This window comes from Cebus imitator, unplaced genomic scaffold (genome assembly GCF_001604975.1).
Source record: "Cebus imitator isolate Cc_AM_T3 unplaced genomic scaffold, Cebus_imitator-1.0 Scaffold134, whole genome shotgun sequence".
NCBI classification, from domain to species: Eukaryota; Metazoa; Chordata; class Mammalia; order Primates; family Cebidae; genus Cebus; species Cebus imitator.
Genome location: NW_016107449.1, coordinates 3,781,564 through 3,790,886, shown reverse-complemented (window position 1 = coordinate 3,790,886; position 9,323 = coordinate 3,781,564). Strand labels below are relative to the sequence as shown.

Below are 9,323 nucleotides of genomic sequence, written 5' to 3'. Positions count from 1 at the left end.
GGGGGTGGGGGTTGTTTCCCCAGCCTGGGTGAGGACCCAGAAAGCTGCGGGGGTGGGGGGTCGCTGGGCGGCCCGACGCCACTGTGTTTTCTCCCAGTTTTTTTCTCCCGTGCGAGTTCTTTAGTGTGGTCTCCTTTTGAACGCCCTGGGCGCGTTCGGAGTACGCGCTCCACGTTTCCAGGTTAAGTCAGGTTAGTGTGAAGTTTCCAACCACTCTCCGCTCTGGGAACTGAACTTTCCCGGGATTGCACCTCCTCCTTGGCGCTGGGGTTGGAAAATATCATGGCCCTCCTTCAGTTAAAGAAAATTTTTATGTGTTGTGGGGTATATTGGCTACCTGATGCTCGTTCGCCCCTGAGGAGCGTCTGGAGGCAGCTTTGTCTGGGGGCGGGGAGGGCACAGAAGGCCACCCCTGCAGGGTCCAGGTCTCGTCTTCCCACAGCCTGGGCCGCCTTGGCGCCGGCCAAGCTGACCGCGCGGGCGCCGGGTCCTCCTCGCGCGCAGCTGCCGCGGCCGCCGCCGCGCCCCCGCTGCCCCCGGGTTGCCAGCGCCGGGTGAGGGCGCCTCTCCCCGAGCTGCTCGGCGGCTTTCTGCAGCCCTCGCTGCCTCGCCCCCAGTATGTGACGTGGGTGACAATGGCCCAGGTTAGAGTGAGCCCCTCGTCGGCGCGTCCTGGGTGGTCGGACCCGGGCAAACACAAATACAAACCGATTGCTAAGCTGCGGACAATGAGCGAAATGTAGACAAATGTCCCGCTCCCGTTGGAAGCCTTTGTCCAGGCTCGGTTTTTGCATTTATTTCAGTGGCGAAATAATACATGATTGACGCTCTCTTTCAATGTGTCCTAACTGTTTGGAATAAATCTAAGGTTGTTCCTAGTTGTCATGGCATTCAACCCTTTTCAATGGACTATCTCTTCATTCATTTCTGAATCCGTCCACAATATTAAGGAAACCCCTTCATGTTGACGCTCCCCGATTCTTCTTTCTCCTCCTACTTTTTCTTTTCTCCTTTCCCCTCCTTTCCCCCCTTTTTTCCCTGCAAGAATTAAAAACTGGTTTGAATCGTTGTTTCTCGAACCCATTACTTTTAGTGCTTTTTCTTTTTCCTCGCTTTTTAGTCTCTTTCTCAGCCTCCCCCCTCCTTTCACGTGGGAGCTCCTCGATCTGCCCCGTCGGAGGAGGGAAGTTGGTTCTCCAGGAGTCCGGGAAGAGTTGAGTTTGGATCCAGGGGCGGGGGGGAGGGGGGTGGGCCTGCCACTGCCATTGTTACTCAGCTGTTAAATAAATAACTGGTGAGAAAAAAAGTTCCTCTACCCAAGCGTTGCAGCAAAGACACTCCTTTTGTTCCTCCTCTTATTCCTCGGTTTTAAGGGGGTGGAGGCTCTCTTGGGGACCCAGGCAGCCTCCAGGATGGGGATCCAGAATAGAGCCTGGTTGGGCCAGGCAAATTCTTGGGTGGGGTGGCAAAGAGGTCTTTGGCAGGAAGTGTCCTTTCTCGCACATCCCCATAGCCACCTTAGGTGGGGGATGCCCGCAGAGGCCTTCCACAGCACGTTCATTTCTTCAGCTGGGAACCACCCGGCTGAAGTTCCATGTAGTTCCCAACTTCTCTCCCCCTTCGCCAGCATAGTGGGCCTTTCTTCCCAGGATCTAAATCAGCACCGCCGCTACTGATCAAGTCCCCCCCCCCCCCCCCGCTCAATCGTGGGAGCCTGCAAGGTCCACAGAGCACCTGAGAGAGGATTGCTTTCCTAGGGGAATCCTGGCTCCTGGAATTAATCATAGGGAGGGAGTGCTGCTATAGGCGCCTAGAGAAGGAGCCCCTCAGCCCATTTCTCAAAAGGCCGGCTTTGCCCTTGCGTCTGCCCTTTGACCCTAATGATCAGCCGAATCCTTCAGTGTCTCAGCTCACGGTGTCCTCTTCCCGGATCACCTGAGGCGCCCACTTCCCCTGCCTTTGCAGGCCACCGCCTGGACTTCGGGCCCTCCTACAGCTCACCCCAGCGAGTCTTCCAGTTTTTCTTTCCCCTGACCTGGGGGCAGCTGAGCAGGAAGGGAGGGAACTGGAGAGAGCTTCGGCCTGGCCTCTTCCGAGATCGGTGCTGCCGGGTCCACAGAGTTCGGTCTCTCTCCCGGGACCTCGAGACTCCATTTCCCCATCACTTCGTCGCCCGAGTGGTTCCCGCGTTCGTTTCCGGAGTGTTAACATTTGCAAATGAAAAGGCACAGGGAGACCGCTGGGAGGCCGTAATTGAAGAGGAGAAACTGGGCTTGTTAGTGGAAGATCATAAAATGCAAGTCCCCCAGGAGCGGCCTGTGGACGCCGGGAGGCCTGCGCGGGCCCAGCTGGCGGCCAGGGCAAGTCCGGTGCGCAGAGCACAGTCCAGCGTCTCCTCAATTTCTTGGTCCCGGTTTGCGCCCAAAGGGCCTGGAGGCCAAGGCGCCCAATGCACCTCTTCCGCACCAATTAAACAGGTGATTGCATCCTGAGGACTCCCCAAGAGGCCTCCCGGCGAGCGCCACAGCTTGGCCTTTTAGAGCCCGGGAGCTTCCGTTTCCTGTGTTCCCGCACACCCCGAATACTGAGAGGCCCTGCCCCGCTCCTTTCGCCCTCCGGAGAGTCCTTCAGTCACTGCCCACCATCCCCACCCTGCCAGTGTCTGCCAGCGCCAGTTTCAGTTCCACTCGTCTCCCACACTCGGCATTCTTTAGGAAATTCTTTCCAGGTACCATCTTGCACCCAAGCGAGTTCAATGTCCTCCGTTCCGTCAAGTTTGGGCTTGAGCTTTGGGCTCAGCTGCAGTGGTCTGGAGACCTCATAGGCGCTCTGCAAGATGCCTCGTTCTGCTGCGTGCTTGGGGAGGAAGTTGAGGCGGGCGCTGGAAGTTCTGAACTCAGCGTGCCCCGGGCCGGAGGAGATTTGCTTGGCGTCTCCTTAGCGTCCCGAACACCGTGTACCCCTGCTGGGGTCACCTGAACAGCTGGACCCCCAACCCCATCTTTATTCGCATTGAGGCTTCAGGTTCCGTACCCATCTCTAGCTCTATTCATTCTTCCTAGGCTGAGAATGGACGCATCGAGAGTCCCAGGCAGGGGAGATGGCAGGGGAGGGGAGGAAGCGAACCTGTGCCCCCGGAGGCTAGAGGGGCGCCTCGCTCGCTCTGCTGCTCTGGGCTCTGCGACGGATTGAGTTCGGGCTCAGGCGGCTGGTGCGGGCGCAGGGAGGCTGAACAATCGCCGGAGGCCCGGGAGGGGAGGCGAATGTACACAGGCTAAGTGGCCCCACTCCAGGACAAGTGGCCCTCTAAGTCGGCCCAGTGTTTACCTGTTTACTTTCCCAGGTAGCTCAAATACGAGAGGCTTTTCTGCGCTCCGGGGCACGGGGGCCGCCCAGAGGCACCCTGGGTTCGCGGCTGCTGCCCTCCCACGCCTCAGCGGTACGCCCCCTGTTGGGGGACGGGCGGTGAGCCCTAAACAACAGCAAACCAGGCAAGAAAGGAAGATACGGGAGAGCAGGCGAGGCCTCGGCACTCCCCACGGAGGGGAGCCTCTCTTGGGCTCAGAGGACGGCATCCGTCCCTTCCCCCATCTCTGTTCTGGGCAACGGGGGTCTCTTGGGAGGCCGCCTGTGTTCGCATCCTTCCCCGTTCAAGCCGATGGTGAAAGCTTGCAGGGTACCTGTCTCCTGTCTTCCAGGGGAATGAAGGGCAGAAAAAGTCTTCCAGGTGGGGGCTGCGGTCTTGGGGCCTGCTCTAAAGAGGGGGCGACCTTGAGGAGCCCAAAGCTTCAGCAGCCCTAGGAGGCACCCCTCACACTCCCCACCCACAAAAGCTCTCCCAATCATTATAAACACAAGGTCTTTTCCCTTTATTTGGAAACACTAATTTGTTTGACTTCATTTCATTTCTTCGTCTTTTTTTTTGGAATGAAAAAGGGTTGAAAAGAAACTCCTTTCCTGGTACAGTATGTGGCTGAGCTCTCAGACCCCCCCTCCCGCCCCCCGCACATCCCATCTCAGATAACAACCTTCAAGTGGATTAGTTTATTGTCTGGTTAGCGCCAAGGTGCAAGCGTTTGTCTTCATTCACTCCGGAAACAAAGCGCGTTGCACCTTCCTGCTCCAGCAAGGATTAACGGCGCGGACACAAAGGTTTAGTCGGACGGGGAAGGTTTATTTTATCTCGGGTTGGAGACTCAGAGCGTGGCATGCACTTGAAATCAATGAGAAAGGAAAATGTCACCCAGTGTGGTCCCTGAGTGTGGCGATAAAGACTTCACCTTAAGGATGGCATCTCCAAAACAGCCCCACTTCAGCCTCACCTTCCAGTGCAGAAGCAGGGGTTGCAGGAAGCAGGGGTGTCAGCTCTCACGTCCTGGATGAAAGAAATCGGGGAATGTATCCCAGGAATACTAGCCGGTGCTGGGATCTTTCTTAACCAGAAAATGAAAGTCAGTCCCAGCTCCAATTGCCCTCACCGGCTGCCTTTGGAGAAGGAAACAGGGTAATAGGAAATCCCTTCTGTCTGTAGGGTGGCGGAGTGAAGCCTCTAGGTTGTGGAGGCCTAAAGCTGTGTTAGCCTGCAACTTTGAAGAGGCCAGACTGTGCCTGGCAGATCTCTGGCAGGAGAGACTCACAGCCATTGGACAGGTGGACCAGAAAGTGGGCATTAGTGTGAAAGGAAAGGAAATCTCAACCTGCTTTGGGTTCAAGTCCAAGGTGAGTTCCCCCGCCCTTTGGTCCATATTATATTAACTCTTTAAATTGGCCCAGGAGGTGAAAAATGAGCGGATGCCTCTCAGATGGACAATCCTCCCAAGTCGACTAAGAAGGCCTTGGGTAGATAAGTTCTCCAGGCCCAGAGACTGAGACTGAGTTCAGATTCTGTGTCTGGAGGAAAATCCCCATCCCCTTCCTCCAGAGTGGCAGGAACCCCATTGAAGCCACGGAGAGAACTGATCCTCGGACCTGGAGCCTGGAGTCCCCCTGCGATTAATTCCGTGGGTTCAGGAGGAAGGAATCTAGGTGAGCTCCCTTCTCCCTATTCTTTTTCAAGGCAAAATATACAACACTTTCTCAATTATCTGCCTCCTTCCCACCAAAAAAGGGGCAAATATCTCCTGAGGATGTAAATAGTAATAGGAATTAGTATTTGTCTTCCTATTAATCAGCCTCATTGTGTGGGCATGAGACCCTGCGGGCATATGTTAGGACTTTGATAAATGCACTTTAATGAGATCTTTAAAAATGCATCCAATAAAATAAAAGGCGAGGAAAGCCGTTTAACTTTCATGGGTGTTAAATTGAACACGAACTGTGGCTCCAGGCGCGCTACAAAATGGAACCGGCCTCCCTCCAATATTTTATTTAAAAACGTAGCTTTAAGCCCCCCTCCGGCCAAACGAGCCTGTCCTAGCCAATCCATTATCATGGGTTTATTGGGGAACCAAACGCCACGTCCCCCCGGGCGAACCCCTTCCCTTTATTCGTTCGCGCTGCTCTAATGATTAAATATGTTACAATGAGATTACGCATCGTCAGTGTTGCCTTCAGGAACGTTCTTTCAGCCAAACCCGACCTTCCCCGGATGAGGGCGATTTCAATACGGGAGATTTGGGTTTCTCTAGGAAACGCGCTGAAAGCACTTTCTTATCTGAATTTACTTCTTAACACGTGACAAAATCATTACCACAAGACTTTGGAAAACCAGTCGCTCTCCTAACGGGTTTGCATTTAGCACTTAAAGCTGGGCCGGGCGGGCCGATGGGAAAAGCAGTCGTCGGTGGCGCGGGGAAGGCACGCTCTTAGCTCGAGCTAAGGGCTTGGTTCGGGAAGGACAGGAACGCACCCTCGGGCCCTTGGGCACAGAGAAGGGGATCCTAGGGCTCTGTCTCTCTCTCTTCAGTGTGGGCACCAGAGGCCCACAACCCTCCCCTAGACGCAACGCCCCCTTTCCACCCCCAAGAGCCACCAAAGTCGAGAAGGCGCCAGAGGCGATCCAAAGGGCCTCCTGATAGTGTGTGCGTGTGTGTTGTGGGAGGAGGTTGGGGCGGAGGGGCGCCCCTCGGAGACAAGGACCCCACCAAGGTTCATTTCTGATCCTCTGGCGATCTCTACTGACACAAACGAGAACTGTCTGGCGCCAGGCGCGGCCCGGGCGACAATCGCCTCCCAAACTCCAGGCTTCAGTCGCCTGTCCAGAGACCCCAGTTCACAGCACCGGCCCTCAGCCCGGGTTCCTCCTGCCTGCGACTCCTGCCTCTTGCCCTTCTGCTCATCACCACAGTCCCCTCACGTTCCAGTTTCGCCTGAGGAGAAGCCTCTGTCTCCACTGGGCACCATCTCCAAATTACCTTAGGGACTTCTGCCTCTGTCTCAATCCCAGATCCCGAGCCTCACGCGATGCACAGGGGGCGACTTACCCGGCGGAGGTGGGTGCAGCGGCCGCCCCTTCCTCGCTGCGGGCCCCGCCGGCCGAGGGAGGCGCAGCCGGCCCTGGGCGATGGGGAGGGAGTTGGCCAGGCGCTCCGCGCGCCGGCTCCTCCTCTCACTCCTAGCGCAGCAGCGACAGCCCCGCCGCATTTCAAGGCGCGTCTTTATCTAGTCCTCCACCTACCCGGACCCCCCTCGCTCTGCGCCCTTCCCCCACCGCGCGCCGTCCCGGGCGGGGCTCAGGGGACCGCACGGCTCCCGGCAGGCGGGGACCGCCGCGGGCTCCGCGTCCCTCCCTCCTCCTCCGCCTTCCAGCCCCGCACCTTCCCAGCCCCAGAGACAGTCCCGCTTTCCCTTACCGCACTGGAAAGTGCGCGGCGGCTGGAGCACCTGGCCTCCGCGGCAGGTAAAACTTTTCCTGACTGCAGGCGCGACAGAGGGGCCCTGCTTGTCCTCGAGTGCTCTCCACCCCAGCCGTGAACCGCGAAGTCGGGGAGAACTTCAGAGGCCCCGCACTTTCCCACCTGCTGAGTCCGGACTACGTAGCTTGGGGACCCAGCCAAGTCAGGACCGGAGAGAGGGAGGGGCGCGCAACCGGGGTCCGCCGAGAACCGGAGCCCCGGCTCCAGTCGGCCGGGACCGCTGTGCCTCGAGACCCCTCTCCGCTGGTGGGCCGCGCGGACCGTGCCCAGGGCGCGTTCCCGCGCCGGGCGGCTGCGGCAGGAGGACAGACAGTCCGCGCCTGGCAGCGAGGGCGACACCGGGCTTCCTCCGTCGCCACCGCCGGGCTCCGCTGCGGCTCCCGGGCTCGGCCGGGTGCCCCGCGCCACCCCCATACCGCGTCCACCGGAAACGCGCGCGAGCTGCAGGCTCACCTGGAGCGCGGCTGCGCCGCTGGAGCCTCGGCTCAGCGAGCGCGCAGGTCCCGGCCGCTCTTTATCCCGAGCCGCGGGCGGCGGCGGAGTCGCGGGCGCTCGGGCTGTGGCGAAGCGCGGCCGGCGAGCACTCCCCCTCCCGGCTCGGGGCTCCAGGCTCCAGGCTCCCGGCCCGGCGGCCCCACCCTCCCGGCTCCGGCCCCGCGGCCACCGCGCGGCCCCAGCGGAGGGGGCCGCTCCCCCGCGCCGCGCGCCCTGTTTGTTTTCCTTGCCGGACTGACGTGAGTCAAAATATTGGCCATATGTTCAGCGGTAATAAATTGGGTATGAGCGCAAACACACTTGGGCTTCGATGACTCTTTCAGCTGCCACATGGCCGGCTTTGCAGGAGGGGGCTTCCACCCCTGCCTCGGCCCCCTCCGCCTCCAAACACGCGAGTAGGTTCCTTCTCTGCAACGCCTCTCTGAGCTGGAGATCTGGGACCCCAAGTCTCTCCCAACCCTCGCCCCTCCTCTGCCCCCAGCAGAGCCCTGGACTCCGCAGCCCCTGGCGAGCCCGGACTGCTGGTTAACAAGGTCGCCATCTATAAATTGCTCGGTCGCTAAGACGCCATAAAACCAAAGGACCAGATGTGGCACGTTATTTATGTGTGAAACCGCGTTTACACTAGATACGCGGATCCAAGGCCGATAGCACGACTTCGCTGGAGGTCACGGACCGCTCGCCCCGGTTCCAGGCTCCTCCCCCAGCACGATCCCCTCTTCAGGTTGAGGGTTGTCGGTCTTCCCGGGAAAGGGATTCACCCTTGCAGCCCAGGAGGGAGGTGATTTCAGTGCGCTTGTGCCAAAATGCCACCTGTCCAGGATTAGAGGCAGCCTCTGGGGTTTGTTTCCGTAGCTTTCCTGTTTCTCCTGCTCTTGCCTTCCTTTTATTACAGGCCCCTGGGAGGCTGTTTTATTTTCCAGGCGGTTGATAACGTTTCATGAGACCTCGTTCTGACACAGTAAGGGTGGTGTTTGAAAGCTGGAGATGCCAGCTCTGTGGGTGGGTGGGATTTGAGGGTGGGGTCTCCTGAGCCCTGAGGGAAGGATTTTGGGAAGTGGGGCAGTTCATCTGGCTGAGGGTGCACCTGAAATTATTCTCGCCTGGGGCCGGTGGTCATTCCAGTGTCGCATGTCACCTGCCTTATTTAAATTAAAGGGCAGCCAGGGCACTGGGAGAGGCAGTCCTGGTCTCGAAGGTGGAATCAGGCGGCCCTGGGTGCTTCAGGAAAGGGAGGTAGATACTCTGTCCTAATAGAAAACAATCATTTTGCTTTCCTTCTTCAGAAGGCTGCCTCAGGACTGCATGTCCCCATACTGGTCACCTCACACTTTACTCACATGAATTCATTAAGAGTCATTGTCTCTCCCTGGCCATTATTTTACTATTTCTTGAAGTGAACCAAATTCTCTCTGTGGTTAATAAGCACTGAGCCAGGCCCCCTACCTTCCTTTTCATCTTCAAAACACCTGGGGTTCCCTGAATGGCATCTTCCTTCTGGCCAAGGAAAATAAGAGATGAAAAATGTTGCCCTACTGCAGGGAAAAACATAAGCATTTGACTTTACTATTACCAGTTACCTCGGGTCTGTGTTCACTGGATAACTGTCCTTAGGTGGCTGTTAGGGTAGAAAATGATGCTGTTGAAGAGGGTGGGAGAGAAGGGGAGAACCAACATGGGCTGGGGGTGGGGAGGAGAGTCCCATTTGATAGGGGCAAAAGAGCCATAAAATGAACCTCTTAACCTGATGTGCTGAGCAGCAACAGTGACTCTCTGGGTTTGCTCTCCTGGGCCTTAGATGAGTTCCTAGAAAGCTTTAGTTAACTGCAGAAAAACCTGGGGCTCCCCTCAGGCCTGAAGCAGTGATTGATCTTGGAAAATTATACTATTTTTCACTCATTTCTCTTGGATTTTTATATATTTATGGTTAAAAACCAAAATATAGGGTTTATTTTTGGGTTTACATTACCTCCA

General features: G+C 57.3%; 1 protein-coding gene across 3 annotated transcripts in view; it reads right to left on the bottom strand.

The window, feature by feature from the left end:
* The window catches only part of NKX2-2 (NK2 homeobox 2), a 33,892-nt gene extending 26,474 nt beyond the window's left edge, over positions 1-7,418 (bottom strand). Inside the window, exon 1 of one of the 3 annotated variants that reach the window (XM_037743080.1) lies at positions 7,308-7,418. The gene's annotated coding sequence lies outside the window, so the exon portion shown is untranslated. Of the gene's footprint in view, positions 1-6,422; positions 6,512-7,307 lie in introns of those variants that run through there. The other 2 variants (XM_037743081.1, XM_017541485.2) reach the window with 2 other exon arrangements.
* Between the last annotated feature and the right edge of the window lie 1,905 nt (positions 7,419-9,323).